Source organism: Dama dama, chromosome 30 (genome assembly GCF_033118175.1).
Source record: "Dama dama isolate Ldn47 chromosome 30, ASM3311817v1, whole genome shotgun sequence".
Taxonomy (NCBI): domain Eukaryota; kingdom Metazoa; phylum Chordata; class Mammalia; order Artiodactyla; family Cervidae; genus Dama; species Dama dama.
The window spans coordinates 18775923-18791966 of record NC_083710.1 but is presented as its reverse complement, the minus strand read 5'-3'; the positions used below and the strand labels follow the sequence as shown (position 1 = coordinate 18791966).

The following is a 16044-nucleotide window of genomic DNA, read 5'->3' as shown; positions in this document are numbered from 1 at the left end:
TTGACTGGCATGGAATGTCGTCTTGCACATGACTTGGGTGCAAAAGCTTTTTGTTCATGATGGTTTTGCTGCTGTCCCTGCAGGACTCAGTCAATTACACGTGATGACCATGTGCTTTTTCCATAACAATGTCTATAAGAACGTTTAATTTGAATTTTCCAGAACAACAGTCTAATGGCTAACAAGGCCTCATACCCTTTCCCACTGAGTGGTGCCCAGGGAACTCCTATTGCTGATTGTGGTTGATAATTGACCACTAGGTTTAATATTTTCCCAATTTCTTTACTTTTCTTATTCTACTCCACCCCCCCCCCTCTTTTTTTCCAACTACATGTCATACACAGATTGGGGTAAAACACTTCACAAATTATTTCTGGTTTAATATTTCTCATTTTCAAATATGCTTTTCAGACTTTAATTAAACCAAGTCTCCCTAAGGGGCTACTAGGAAGCACTGTTTTTTCCTGCTTTCCAGAAATGGACAAAAAAAAAAGGAATAATGACTTCAGACAGTAAAAGTGGACAGAGGCAATAAAAAAGAAACTCTCCTGACTGTTTCTGAATTTAGAAGCTTTTCTGTGTTTCCTCAGAGCTCAGTTCATACTATTATGCCTCTTAGGGAAATCTGATTCCTTGAAGAGGTTGATAGGCATTATATTCTATTTCATCATATGAGGGAAAATATCACTTACTTAACTTTTTATAGGTGTAACATCACATATAAAGTAAAATAAAAAAACATGTCTCCCTTCAGCTTATTTGCTTAGACAAAAATTATTTTTACTATTTGTTATGAAGCAATAAGATCATTACTTTTCAGTTTGAGGCAAAATTCATTCATAATTAGGCCAAAAATAATTATAATTTTACATACTGTCCTTTAAGTCATATAATTTGATAATCTTATATAATTAGAAACATTTATTGAGACAATTTAAAATATAACCATTTTGGGAACTTGCCTGGTTATCCAGTGGCTAATACTCTGCACTCCCAATGCAGGGGGCCTGGGTTCAATCCCTCGTCAGGGAAGTAGATAATCACAGGCTGCAACTGAGACTGCATGTGCGACTAAAGAGTCCATGTGCTGAAAATAAGACCTGGCACACCAAATAAATAAAAAATCTTTTAATGTTGCACATTACATATGTATGTGTGTGTGTGTGTGTGTGTGTGTGTGTATAACCAGTTTGTCTTTAAAATGCAGCCACTTAGTTTTGACTGCATTTACTGAGGCCAAAGAGAACATTTGCAATCAGCATATATTAAAAAAAATCTTAGAAAACTTGTGGAAGAATAATAAAGTAGATCTTTGAAGAAGCACTTATCCTTTCTTCCAAATTCCATAGAAGGTAAAGAGAAGTTTATTTTTAAAGGCAGATGCTATAGATTTTTTTTACAGAAAATGCTGAAGAGTTCCCCTCCTTGAGGTGTTGTTATTGTTGTTCAGTCACTATGTTGTGTCTGACTCTTTACAACCCCATGGACTGCAGCATGCCTGGCATCCTTGTCCTTCACTATCTCTCAGAGTTTGCTCAAATACATGCTCATTGAGTCCATCAGGCAATCTAATCATCTCATGCTCTGTTGTCCCCTTCTCTTGCCCTCAATCTTTCCCAGCATCGGGGTCGTTTCCAATGATGTGGCTCTTCGCATCAGGTGGCCAAAGCATTGGAGCATCAGCATCAGTCCTTCCATTGAAAATTCAGGACTGACTTCCTTTAGGATTGACTCATCTGATATTCCTGCAGTCCAAGGGATTCGCAAGAGTCTTCTCCAACACCACAATTCAAAAGCATCTATTCTTTGATACCCAGCCTTCTTTATGGTCCAGGTCTCAATATCTGTACATGACTAGTGGAAAAAACATAGCTTTGACTGTGCAGACCTTTGTTGGCAAAGTGATGTTTCTATTTTTTAACACAGTATCTAGTTTTGTCAAAGCTTTTCTTCCAAGGAGTCTTTTAATTTCATGGCTGCAGTCACCATCCACCATGATTTCGGAGCCCAAGAAAACAAAATCTGTCACTGCTCCCAATTTTTCTTCTTCTATTTGCTGTGAAGTGATGGGACTGGATGCCATCATCTTAGTTTTTTGAATGATGGCTTAGTTTTAAGCCAGTTTTTTCACTCTCCTCTTTCACCTCTTCAAGAGGCTCTTTAGTTGCTCTTCAATTTCGGCCATTAGAATAGTGTCATCTGCATATTTGAGGTTGTTGATAGTTCTCCTGGCAATCTTGATTCCAGCTTGTGCTTCATCCAGCCTGGCATTTTGCATGATGTACTCTGCATATAAGTTAAATAAGCAGGGTGACAATATACAGCCTTGAGGTAATCTTTTCCCAATTTGGAGCTAGTCTGTTGTTCCACGTCTGGTTCTAACTGTTGCTTTTTGACCTGCATACAACTTTTTCAGGAGACAGGTAAGGTGGTCTGGTATTCCCATCTCTTTAAGAATTTCCCACAGTTTGTTGTGATTCACACTGTCAATTTCCTTGCCTTTTCTTTGATCAAACGAATGTTGATTATTTGATCTCCGGTCTTCTGCCTTTGCTAAACCCAGCTTGTACACCTGGAAGTTTTTGGTTCATGCATTGCTGAAACTTAGATTGAAGGATTTTGAGCATAACCTTATTAGCATGCGAAATGAACACAATTGTTCAGTAGTTTGAACATTCTTTGGCATTGCCCTTCTTTGGGATTGGAATGAAAACTGACCTTTTCTAGTACTGTGGCCACTGCTGAGTTTTCCAAATTTGCTGGCATATTGAGTGAAGTACTTTAATGGCATCATCTTTTAGGATTTGAAATAGCTCAGCTGGAATTCTATCACCTCCACTAGCTTTGTTTGTAGTAATGCTTCCTAGGGTCCATTTGACTTCATAATCCAGGATGGCTGGCTCTAGGTGAGTGACCACACTATCATGGTTACCCAAGTCATTAAGATTTTTTTTTGTTTTGGTAGAGTTCTGTGTATTCTTCTTAATTTCTTCTGCTTCTGTTAGGTCCTTACTGTTTCTGTCCTCTATCATGCCTGACTTTTTAATGTTCCCTTGATACGTCCAAATTTCTTGAAGACATCTCTAGTCTTCCCATTCTTTTAACTCTACTTCTTTGCATTGTTCATTTAAGAAATCAGAAAAAGAGGGGATATATACATATACATGTATATGTATATTGGATTTCCTTCCCACTTAGGGGGGTGATACAATTTTTATGTTAGGGTCTCTGGTAAAGAAGCAAGAGCAATGGCAAAAGTTCCAGCCAAGATAACAAGTTTTAAAGGGCAAGGAAAAGGAAGAGACAAGAAAGACAGAGAAGATAAAGGAGAAATGAAGAGAGGAAAACATACATAAGGAGAAGAAAAAGAGTAGAATGGAAAGGGGAGGGAATGGTACTCATTTGTTTTTTTTTGCTGTTGTTGTTATTTTGGGTTTATTTCTTTTAGCTTTCAGTCCATGTTCTTTCAGTAATAGCATCCTCCATTTACCGTTTGTGATTACATCCTCCCATTCGGATACCATCTGGTGGGACAATTGTTCAGAAGCGGGGTGCCTTCCCCCAACCAAGGAGAGAAGAGTTGACCCTAGTTAAACCAGTCAAACCCTCTCTCTTTGGAATCTGAATCATTGCTTCTAAATGCAGCTGTTGAGACTTTCATGTTGCGGAGACTCATGAGCTGCTTGGTTCAGTCCCTTCCGACACTGGATCTTCAGTCTTCTCTCTTCATCCCCTTTGAGCTTTCTGACTTTGCCCGATAAATTTCTTTCTTTCTTTCCTTTTTTTTTTTTGACCTTGCTACTCAGCATATGGAACTTCCCTGCCCAGGGGTCGAACCCATGCCCCCTGCATTGGCAGCATGGAGTCTTAACCACTGGACCACCAGGGAAATCCCAATAAATTCCTTTCTTGCTTAGATTTACCAGAGGCAATTACTGTTGCTTGCAACCAAAGAACTCTACCTGGTACAGTCGAGGAAGAAGATAGGTGAAAATACATGTGGAAAATAAGATCTGAGTGAGATCCCCTGAGAATATATTTTCACATCCTGAATCAGTAGATACTGCGGAAAACAATTTTAGCTTAAACCTGAAAAAGATGTGCAAATTTGTATTCAATCATCGAAGCTCTCTAGAAGCACATATAATCACACTGTAAAGTAGCAAAGGGTTTCTAAAAGGTGAGAGTAATATTCTCTTTCAAGGATAACCTACTGCAAGATTGACATCACAATTTTGAGCAACGAAAAGAGAATGTGCTTCCTGCAAGGTCAAGGTTTACCTCTGTTTTTACTGGGTAAGATCTTTGTGTCTTTGATGATTTCACATCGTTGGCATGACTAAAGGATTTTTCAATTCAAATTGAACTCCTTCAACTTAGCTAGTCCCTCCCACCTCCCCCCAGTTGCCCCCTGGGATTCTTTCTTTTCACTGCCAAGGATTAAATTCTCTGTGAAAGCCATGAAGGCAATAGAAATCTGTACAAGAAATGAGACACAAAACTGCCTGAAAAGAGAGACGCAAGCTCAAAGCTTGAGTGAGAAAAATAATTGAACTCTTATTCATACTGGAAAAAAGTCTAGTTTCAAACCAGGTTTTTTATTGACTTTTTTTTGTCCAGAAAAGTATCATTATTTATGAATAAGAAACTGTTATTCTTCTACTTTACCAAAGATGCTAAGTTTTGCATGTTTTAAACACCAAACAAACATCTCCATAGAAAATGGCTTGCTGCCAGTTTCTGGTGAGCACACCAGACTTTCAAAACAGCTCAGATACAGCAGCTCTGAGTTGATGGGTGAGCAATTCAAGACAGAAGGCTGAATTAGAACTCCGTCCTGATCCTGTGTGAGACGCTGGTTTTATTGGGTCATAGCTTGGTGATTAGAATGCAACCTCCCATGCCTACAGTAGCACAGAACCACATCCCTCCCTCCTCAAACTACACACATGAAAGGCACACATGTTAGCAATGTGGAAACGTCAGATGTGATGAGTACAAACGCAAAGGACTACACGTTGTAGACCCGAACTATTACCTTGTTATTTCATCAGTCCTTACTCTCCCCTCAGTGGCTCAGAAGGTAGAGAATCTGTCTGAAGTGCAGGAGACCAGGGTTTGATCCCTGGGTTGGGAAGATTCCGTGGAGAAGGAAAATGGCAACCCACTCCAGTATTCTTTCCTGGGAAATCCTATGGACAGAGGAGCCTGGTGAGCTATATAGTCCACGGGGTTGCCGAGTCAGACACAACTGAGCAACTAACACTTTCACTTTTTTTTACTTTCTCCACCTCACATATGAAATATCTTCCATTAATTTTATATTATTTTTTATTAAAAAATATATATTTATGTATTTGGCTGCACTGGGTCTTCGATCTTCCTTGTGGCATGTGGGATCTTTAGCTGTGGCATGAAAACTCTTAGTTCCAACTTGTGGGATCTGGTTCCCTGACTAGGAATTGCACCTAGGCCCCCTGCATTGGAAGCACAGAGTCTTAGCCCCTGGACCACCAGGGAGGAACCATTATATTAATTTTATATCCTTGTAATTGGTGCATGGAGCCATAAGTTGTGCCCAACTCAACTAAAGAGATTGCCAGTTTAGACATAATGATGAGGTGGTTCATACAAGAATGATATATTATCAGAATTGTATCATCTCATTTCCTGTCTGTTAACCCAAAAGCTCACCAGAAGCCTGAGGCTGAATAAAATGGAATATGATCAATCGACAAGAATTGCACTCTATATATTAACTCTCATAAAATAGTCCCTTGAAAATGTCTTTCCTTTATGTTTATTTGACATGGGAATTTGTTGTTGTTTTATGTTCATTCACATATTTTTGCTCTGTGTGACAAAAATGAGCTTGGGGGGAAAATCACAGATTATTATGTCAGGGCTCCCAAATGGTTAGATGACCCTATCCAAGAAAAAAAAACAACCCTAAGAGTTCTTTGTTTTTCTTATAATTGCTCAGGCTTTAATTCTATTGAAAAATGACTAGAAAAGCCAATCTATGAAACAACTCTTTAGTATTTGATAAATGAGTCAGTCTGATGGGCCTCCACAGTCACATCAGTCATGCTTCTCAGTTAACACTGCATATTTTCACATGGGGCAGTCATTAAACAAACCTTTGGACACGACAGGACTTCAGTCATCCTGTCTCATTTCCCAGAAGGAAGAATAATGGAATAAAGCCTGGAAAGGTAAAAGAAAAAGGAAAGCATATTACACACACACACACACACACACACACACACACACACACACTTCTTTCTAACCTATATGTCTTTGCAACTTAATTTGTTATAAAGAGCTACTGTGGCCTATGAAGTAGCCAAAAAAAGTGTACAGGAGACATTTATTACTAAATCCTCAGGACACTTTAATGAGATAGCAGCAGATATTCTGCTAAATAATTATATTATTATTTAGCTCTTAATGTTTGGGAAAATTAAGCAAAGTGAGGCTGAAAAATATATCTAATATTACACTACCAATCTGATTTAAAAGACCAGAACTTGCTCAAATAACCTTGTTTGGGAAAATGAATCTAAGATGGACAGTGACCTGGACCAGATAGCTTCCATGTGGATCCAGATGTCATTTCCATTCTATTCTAAATAGCACTGCTTTTAACCATAGACTAAGAGAGCTCTGGTACCTCCCAGGAGAAATCAGACTGTCAGACCTCTCCCTTGGATTACTGTGTACCCCCTGGTGCCCCCCTACACACACAAGCTCCCACACTCATGCTCTCTACACAAACCTACCAGCTGCCCACCAGAAAACCAGAAACAGGTGCCTCAAGACAGGGCTGTAAGGGAAGTCTTCTTGCGGATGGACAACCGTTAGCAGCTGTGGGAACTCTTCAACAAAATCATCCCTTTGGCTTCACTTCCAACTTTTGGCTCTGATTCAGATAAATACATAAAACATATATGTTTTGCAGAAAACATAAAAAATACACAGAAATCCTTTCTTTAAAAAAAAAAAAACAACAATTATTCATAATCTCACTACCCAGAGTGATGTCTGTCAATATTTTGGGATAGTGTAAAACAAAAAATGTTTAAATAGTCGTCTGGGTTCCCACTGTACTTAGAATTCTTCTTAATATTTTATTTATTTATTTGGCTACATTGGGACTTAGTTGCTACACACAGGATCTTCCTTGTGGCTCAAGCTCACTAGCTGTGGCACTCAGGCTTAGTTTTTCTGCAGCCATGTGAGATCTTAGTTCCCCAGCCAGGGATTGAACACACATTGCCCTGCATTGCAAGGCGGATTCTTAACCAGGAAATCCCTGTACTTGCAATTTTGAGTCCTGCTTTATTTTATCTTATTTTATTGTGAGCCTTTCTCTGTGTCATAAAGCATTCTTTGTAATCACCACACACATCTAGTGCATAAAAAATAATGATTATAGAGATCAAGGAGATACCACAAAGCCAAAGGGGAAAAAGTAAACAATCTAAAAGTTGAAGATGAAAGAATGATCGTTTCTATTACTAATTTTCAAATCCTAAAGGGGAAAAATGTTCAAGAAAAAAATTAGAAACTAGTAAAATAAGAATGACGTTACTTTGATCAACATATAAAATAATGAAAAGATAGCAAAGGCATAATGTATAAATATTGAAACTGAGCAGGGCCCTGTGGGGCTCCCAGGCACTGAAGCTTTTCCTTCTCCCATTTCTTGTGGGCAAGACTCCAGCCTCTATGGCTTTCCCTAAGTTCCAAAGGGCAGCTTCTAACAGTTGCTAATTAGGGGAGGAGCAGCCAAGAAACCACCTGAGACAAGATTAAAGGGACTAGAGAAGTTCATCAAGATTGGGAGACCCCCACCTGAGACAAGATTAAGGGAGTGCAAGCCCTTGTTCAGTCGCTCAGTCATGTCCAACTCTTGGCAATCCCGTGGGCTGCATGCAGCACAACAGGCTTCCCTGTCCATCACCATCTCCTGGAGCTTGCTCAAATTCATGTCCATTGAGTCAGTGATGCCATCCAACCCTTGCATCCTCTGTCATCCTCTCCTCCTCCTGCCTTCAATCTTTTCCAGCATCAGGGTCTTTTCCAATGAGTTGGCTCTTCGTATCAGGTGGCCAAAGTGGAGCTTCAGCTTCAGCCTTGCTCACACACTAATCTTGTCAGAGGCTCCACTTATGAATCACTGTTATAAAACCCATCCTCAAATCCTCCCAGGTTGGGACACATAGTTTTTTGAGGTAGGAGCCTGATGTGTCTCCCTTTGCCTGGCAAAGTAGTAAAGCTGTTCTTTTCTACTTCACCCAAAACTCTGTATCCAGGAATTGATTTGCTCTGATGCACAAAGAGGCTGAGCTTTCAGTAATACTATTGTTAGGGGATGAACACAGACTGAAATGGCCCACCCTGGCCAGGCATCCTCGTAACCATTTGCATGAGTCATTTTACCACCGGAAGTCCTGGTAAGGAATACGGAACTAACAAGCCATCACCAACAGGGAGAGTTCAGTTCAGTTCAGTCGCTCAGTTGTGTCCAACTCTTTGCAACCCCATGGACTGCAGCACGCCAGGCCTCCCTGTCCATCACAAACTCCCAGAGCCTACTCAAACTCATGTCCATTGAGTCGGTGATGCCATCCAACCATCTCATCCTCTGCCGTCCCCTTCTCCTCCCGCCTTCAATCTTTCCCAGCATCAGGGTCTTTTTGAATGAGTCAGTTCTTCACATCAGGTGACCAAAGTACTGGAGTTTCAGCTTTAGCATCAGTCCTTCCAATGAACACCCAGGACTGATCTCCTTCAGGAGGGACTGGTTGGATCTCCTTGCAGTCCAAGGGACTCTCATGAGTCTTCTCCAACACCACAGTTCAAAGGCATCAGTTCTTCAGCACTCAGCTCACTTTATAGTCCAACTGTCACATCCATACCTGACTACTGGAAAAGCCATAGCTTGGACTAGATGGATTTTTGTTGGCAACATAATGTCTCTGCTTTTTAATATGCTGTCTAGGTTGGTCATAACTTTTCTTCCAAGGAGCAAGCGCTCAGAGATGCTCAGAGGGCTCAAACTTTGTGCCCTCAGGACCCAGAGACTCCACAGAGACTGAGACAGAACTGTGTTTGAGTGTCTCCTACAGAGGTAGGGGTCAGCAGTAGACTGCTGCAGGGGTAGGGGCTTTGGGTGCAGCAGACCTGGGTATGGCATAAGCACTCTTGGAGGAGGTCACCATTAACTCCACCATAGAGCTGCCAGAACTTACACAGGCCTGGGGAGACAGACTCTTGGAGGGCACAGATAGAACCTTGTGCACCAGGACCCAGGAAAAAGGAGAAGTGGCCACAGGACTGGAAAAGGTCAGTTTTCATTCCAATCCCACAGAAAGGCAATGCCAAAGAACGCTCAAACTACCACACAGTTGCACTCATCTCACATGCTAGTAAAGCAATGCTTAAAATTCTCCAAGCCAGGCTTCAGCAATACATGAACCATGAACTTCCAGATGTTTAAGCTGGCTTTAGAAAAGGCAGAGGAACCGGAGATCAAATTGCCAATATCCGATGGATCATCGAAAAAGCAAGAGAGTTCCAGAAAAACATCTATTTCTGCTTTATTGACTATGCCAACGCCTTTGTCTGTGTGGATCACAATAAACTGTGGAAAATTCTGAAGGAGATGGGAATACCAGACCACCTGACCTGCCTCTTGAGAAACCTGTATGCAGATCAGGAAGCAACAGTTAGAACTGGACATGGAATAGCAGACTGGTTCCAAATAAGAAAAGGAATATGTCAAGGCTGTATATTGTCACCCTGCTTATTTAACTTATATGCAGAGTACATCATGAGAAATGCTGGGCTGGAGGAAGCATAAACTGGAATTAAGATTGCTGGGAGAAATATCAATAACCTCAGATATGCAGATGACACCACCCTTATGGCAGAAAGTGAAGAAGAACTAAAGAGCCTCTTGATGAAAGTGAAAGAGGAGAGTGAAAAAGTTGGCTTAAAGCTCAACATTCAGAAAACTAAGATCATGGCATCTGGTCTCATCACTTCATGGCACACAGATGGGGAAACAGTGGAAACAGTGACTGACTTTATTTTTCTGGGCTCCAAAATCACTGCAGATGGTGATTGCAGCCATGAAATTAAAAGATGCTTACTCCTTGGAAGGAAAGTTATGACCAACCTAGATAGCATATTAAAAAGCAGAAACATTACTTTGCCAACAAAGGTCTGTCTAGTCAAGGCTATGGTTTTTCCAGTGGTCATGTATGGATCTGAGAGTTGGACTGGAAGAAAGCTGAGTGCCGAAAAATTGATGCTTTAGAACTGTGGTGTTGGAGAAGACTCTTGAGAGTCCCTTGGACTGCAAGGAGATCCAACCAAGGAGATCATCCCTGGGTGTTCTTTGGAAGGACGGATGCAGAAGCTGAAACTCCAATACTTTGGCCACCTCCTGCGAAGAGTTGACTCATTGGAAAAGACCCTGATGCTGGGAGGGATTGGGGGCAGGAGGAGAAGGGGACGACAGAGGATGAGATGGCTGGATGGCATCACTGACTCGATGGACATGAGTTTGAGTAAACTCCGGGAGTTGGTGATAGACAGGGAGGCCTGGCGTGATGCGATTCATGGGGTCGCAAAGAGTCGGACATGACTGAGGGACTGAACTGAATTGAACTGAAATATCAGGGAGGGAACACAGCCCCATTCATCAGCAGATAATTGGATTAAAGATTTACTGAGCATGGCCTCATCCATCAGAACAAGACCCAGTTTCCCCCTTAGTCAGTCCCCCCCATCAGGAAGCTTCCATAAGCCTTTTATCCTTCTCCATCATAAGGCAGACTGAAAACCACAATCACAGAAAACTAACCAATTTGATCACATGGACCACAGCCTTGTCTAACTCAGTGAAACTATGAGCCATGCCCTGTAGGGCCACCCGAGACAGATGGGTCATGGTGGAGAGTTCTCACAAAACCTGGTACACTGGAGAAGGGAATGGCAAACCACTTCAGTGTTCTTGCCTTGAGAGCTCCATGAACAGTATGAAAAGGCAAAAAGATAGAACACTGAAAAATGAACTCCCCAGGTCGGTAGGTGCTCAATATGCGACTGGAGATCAGTGGAGAAAAAACTCCAGAAAGTATGAAGAGATGGAGCCAAAGCAACAACACCCAGTTGTGGATGTGACTGATGATGGAAGTAAAGTCTGATGCTGTAAAGAGCAATATTGCATAGGAACCTGGAATGTTAGGTCCATGAATCAAGGCAAATTGGAAGTGGTCAAACAGGAGATGGCAAGAGTGGACATCAACATTTTAGGAATCAGCAAACTAAAATGGACTGGAATGAGTGAAGTTAACTCAGATGACCATTATATCTACTACTGTGGGCAAGAATCCCTTAGAAGAAATGGAGTAGTCATCATAGTCAACAAAAGAGTCTGAAATGCAGTACTTGGATGCAACCTCAAAAACGACAGAATGATCTCTGTTCATTTCCAAGGCAAACCCTTCAATATCACAGTAATCCAAGTCTATGCCCTGACCAGTAATGCTGAAGAAGCTGAAGTTGAATGATTCTATGAAGACCTACAAGACCTTTTAGAACTAACACCCAAAGGAGATGTCATTTTCATTATAGGGGACTGGAATGCAAAAGTAGGAAGTCAAGAAACACCTGGAGTAACAGGCAAATTTGGCCTTGGAGTACAGAATGAAGCAGGGCAAAGTCTAATAAAGTTTTGCCAAGAGAACACACTGGTCATAGGGAGAGTTCAGGAAAGGTGAAAAGGAGACACCACGTGCCCAATCACCTCCCAGAATCCTTCTCTCTGGCATCCATCTTGGCTGAGTGATGCATGCCCCACCAGGAAGGACTCTGAGTCAGAATGATTGGCTACAGACAACCTGGAAACTGACCCATCACCATAAAACCCGAGACTGCAAGCCACATGGCAGAGCGGTCCTCCTGGGTTCCCTTACCTGACTGCTCTCCACCTGGGCGCCCCTTCCTAATGAAATCTCTTGCTCATCAGCATATGTGTCTCCTCGGACAATACATTTCTGAGTGTTAGACAAGAGCCCAGTTTTGGGCCCTGGAAGGTGTCCCCCTTCCTCTGCAATACTATCAAGAAAATAATTGGTATTGTGCAGCACCAAATTATATTGGTTAAGGTTAATTTAGGTAGTTGTATTCAATAATAATGGCTTTCCAGGTGGTGCTAGTGGTAAAGAACCTGCCTGCTAATGGAGAGACATAGAGATGTGGGTTCAATCCCTGGGTTGGGAGGATCTCCTGGAGGAGGGCATGGCATCCACTCCAGGATTCTTGCCTGGAGAATCCCAAGGACCGAGGAGCCAGGTGGGCTACAGGCCACAGGGTCACAAAGAGTTGGACAGAACTGAAGTGACTTAGCACGCATACAGTAAATAATGAAAGGGAAATGCCTACATTTTAAAAAGATGCCTAGAGAAAATATGCAAAAAGGATCTCATTATTTGTGCATATGGTATTCTTTTTTTTTTTTTAGTTGACTAGTATATTTGTTTATTTTTGGCTGTGCTGGGTCTTTGTTGCTGCGTGGGCTTTCTCTAGTTGTGGTGAGCAGGGGCCACTCTCGTTGCAGTGCACAGACTTCTCATTTCAGTGGCTTTTCTTGTTGTGGAGCACTGGCTGTAGGCTCAGGGGCTTCAATAGTTGTGGTGCACGGGCTTAGTAGCTCCATGCCTGTGGGATCTTCAGGGACTAGGGATTGAACCCATGTCTCCTGCATTGGCAGGTGGATTCCTAATCACTGAACCACCAGGGAAGTCCTGAGTAAGATATTTTTAACAGAGCACTGCAACTTCTGACATGAGATTCCCTATGTGAGCTTTATGAGGACTTAGGGAAAAAAGGTGGATAGTATGTTAATAGCAGTATGTTAATAGAAAGTTCTTAAAGAGATGGGAATATCAGACCACCTTACCTGCCTCCTGAGAAATCCGTATACAGGTCAAGAAGCAACAGTTAGAACCTGACGTGGAACAATTGACTGGTTCCAAAATGGGAAAAGAGTACATCAAGGCTGTATGTTGTCACCCTGCATATTTAACATCTATGCAGAGTACATCATGCAAAAGGCCAGGCTGGATGAAGCACAAGCTGGAGTCAAGATTGCCAGGAGAAATATCAACAACCTCAGTTATGCAGATGACACCACCCTTATGGCAGAAAGTGAAGAGAAACTGAAGAGCCTCTTGATGAAGGTGAAAGAGGAGAGTGAAAAAGTTGGCTTAAAACTCAACATTCAAAAAACTAAGATCATGGCATCCAGTCCCAGCACTTCATGACAAATAGATGGGGAGAAGGTGGAAACAGTGACAGACTTTATTTTCTTGGGCTCCAAAATCACTGCTGATGGTGATTGCAGACATGAAATTAAAAGACACTTGTTCCTTGGAAGAAAAGCTATGACAAACCTAGGCAGCATATTCAAAAGGTGAGACATTACTTTGTCAACAAAGGTCTGTCCAGTCAAAGCTATTGTTTTTCCAGTAGTCATGTATAGATGTGAGAGTTGGACCATAAGGAAAGCTGAGTGCCAAAGAATTGATGCTTTTGAACTGCGGTGCTGGAGAAGACTCTTGAGAGTCCCTTGGACTGCAAGGAGATCAAACCAGTCAATTCTAAAGGAAATCAGTACTGAATATTCTTTGTAAGGACTGATGTTGAAGCTGAAACTCCAATACTTTGGTCACCTGATGTGAAGAACTGACTCATTGGAAAAGACCCCGAAGCTGGGAAAGGTTGAAGGCAGAAGAAGAATGGGATGATACAGGATGAGATGGTTGGATGGCATCACCGACTCAATGGACATGAGTTTGAGCAAGCTCTGGGAGTTGGTGATGGGCAGGGAAGCCTGGTGTGCTGCAGGCTGTGGGTTCTCAAAGGGTCAGACACGACTGAGGGACTGAACTGAATTGAATTGATGTTAACAGCAGAACTGTCCAATTCCTTCCCCTGGCCCTCACCAGAGTATTCTCAAGGACAAAAAATAAAATAAAATAAAATTTAAAAAAAGTGGTAATATTTAACCTCTTACAAAATATCTTGTGTTCACTGGAGACTGATGCTGATACTACGAGCCTTTCCCTTTGCTTCAGAGCTCTCTCTCACTTCCCAATTACAGCCAAGGAGGTGGGCTGAACCTGGGCTACAGCTGGGAGGAAAGAGCTCAGATAAAGAACTTGGAGAAGATTGTGGTTTACTGCTAAGAGGATGGGCTCTGGAGACAACTGCATTCCAATGCGAAGTTGTCACTTGTAGCGATATCACCTGGGCAAGTCATCCAAACTGTCTGCAGCTCCATTTCCCTATTTATATAGTAGAGGTAATAAAATCTATTTCTCACAGATGTTTCATGAAAGTTGGTTACTGTCATTTATACTTTATTTTTTATATTTTCATATATTTCTACTGTCCCTTTTTTGACCATGGAATTGTAGTTCACTTCAACAGTGATTCTGGCTTCTTGTTTTTTGTTTCAGCTTTATTATAAATTCACTGGACTTGTGTTATGGTAAGCTGGAAAGTATCCTTCCATCCTTGTCATTTGATGTTTAATAAAGCTCATATATGGCACTAATACTACTCTTTAAACATTCATTAAACAAACGTTCCCTAAATAAACTTTTTATTCAAAGTCTAACATTGTGCCAAGCACTATGCCAAATGATGTGGCTAGAAATTAAAAAATCCTGGCTGGATGAGAAGGTAAGAAAATTGTCTAAATATATTTAGAAAAAGGCTTAGGCAAATATTTTAAAAATGTATAATGGATGAGGCTAATAAAAAAGTAGAATTCTAGTTGTAATATGAGTTACAGATGTTGGCTTAATTTCAAGAAGCTTTCTGATAGAGTAAAGAATATGAATTAATAAATTGGAAAAGCAAAGTGGAGTCTTAATCAGGAGATTTTGTTTTCAGCTCAGGCATTAGTGATACAATTTTGGGCAGGACATTTAATTTTTCAGGACTTTAGTTTCTTTACTTATAAAACAGAATTTGGAGGTTACAAACTGGAAAAAAAAATTCTTCTACAGAACTCATGGACTCAAGGGGAAATCGCAATGGAAATGATAACATTTTTATATGTACAACAACATATCAAAACGTGGGGGTAATCAGAAAGGTAATAGTAATTGGAATGAAATGCGATGTGTAAATGAATTTATTTAAAATATAAGACAGCTTGAGCTACATGCTCAATTCATAAAACTAGGGTTAAACAAAGTAGAAAAGGAAAATAATGAAATTAACTATGGAAATTAAGGAAACAGTAGAAAAGAATAGAAATATAGATGATCAATAAAACCAAAGGCTGGTTTTGGGGAATAATCCAGACAAGGCAATTTATGGAAAGAAAGTAATGGGCCAATCTCATTTACGAATTCAGATGCAAACTTTCTGAACTGACTACTAACAAATCATGCGCAAAAATGTATGAAAAATACCTTGTCATCAGAGGTAGAGCTACTATGGAAAACAATATGGCGACTCACTCCACAAATTAAAAATAGAATCGCCATACGATCTAGCAACCCCATTTCTGGTCATATATCCAAAAGAATTCAAAGCAGGATCTCAAAGATATATTTGCATACTCATGTTCATTACAGCACTGTTCACAATAGCCAAGAGGTATAAGTAGCTTAAATGTCCGTAAACAGGTGAGTGGATAAAGAACAGTGGATAATCACACACAGCGGACTCTTTTTTTTCTGGCCGCTCTAGGTCTTCGTGGCTGCACTTGGGCATTCTCTAGTTGGGGCCCGCAGGCCTCCTGCTGGGTGGCTTCTCTTATTTTGGAGCACCGGCTCTAGGGTGCGGGGGCTTCAGTAGTTGAAGCATGTGGGTTTAGTTCCCCCGAGGCAAGTGGAATCTTTCTGGACCAGAGATTGAACTTTTGTCCCCTGCATTGGAAGGCAGATTCTTAACCACTGGACCACCAGGGAAGTCCCCCTAATGTACTTTGGATGGCAGACTCTCCATAAT

At 41.1% G+C, this 16044-nt stretch overlaps 1 long non-coding RNA gene across 1 annotated transcript; it reads right to left on the bottom strand.

Annotated features, from left to right (window-relative positions):
- Positions 1-981: 981 nt before the first annotated feature.
- Positions 982-6199, bottom strand: LOC133049724 (uncharacterized). The gene is made up of 3 exons (XR_009691433.1): positions 6141-6199; positions 5039-5192; positions 982-1100 (listed from the first exon to the last, which is right to left on the bottom strand). It is a non-coding gene; the product is annotated as an uncharacterized LOC133049724 (long non-coding RNA).
- Positions 6200-16044: the final 9845 nt, after the last annotated feature.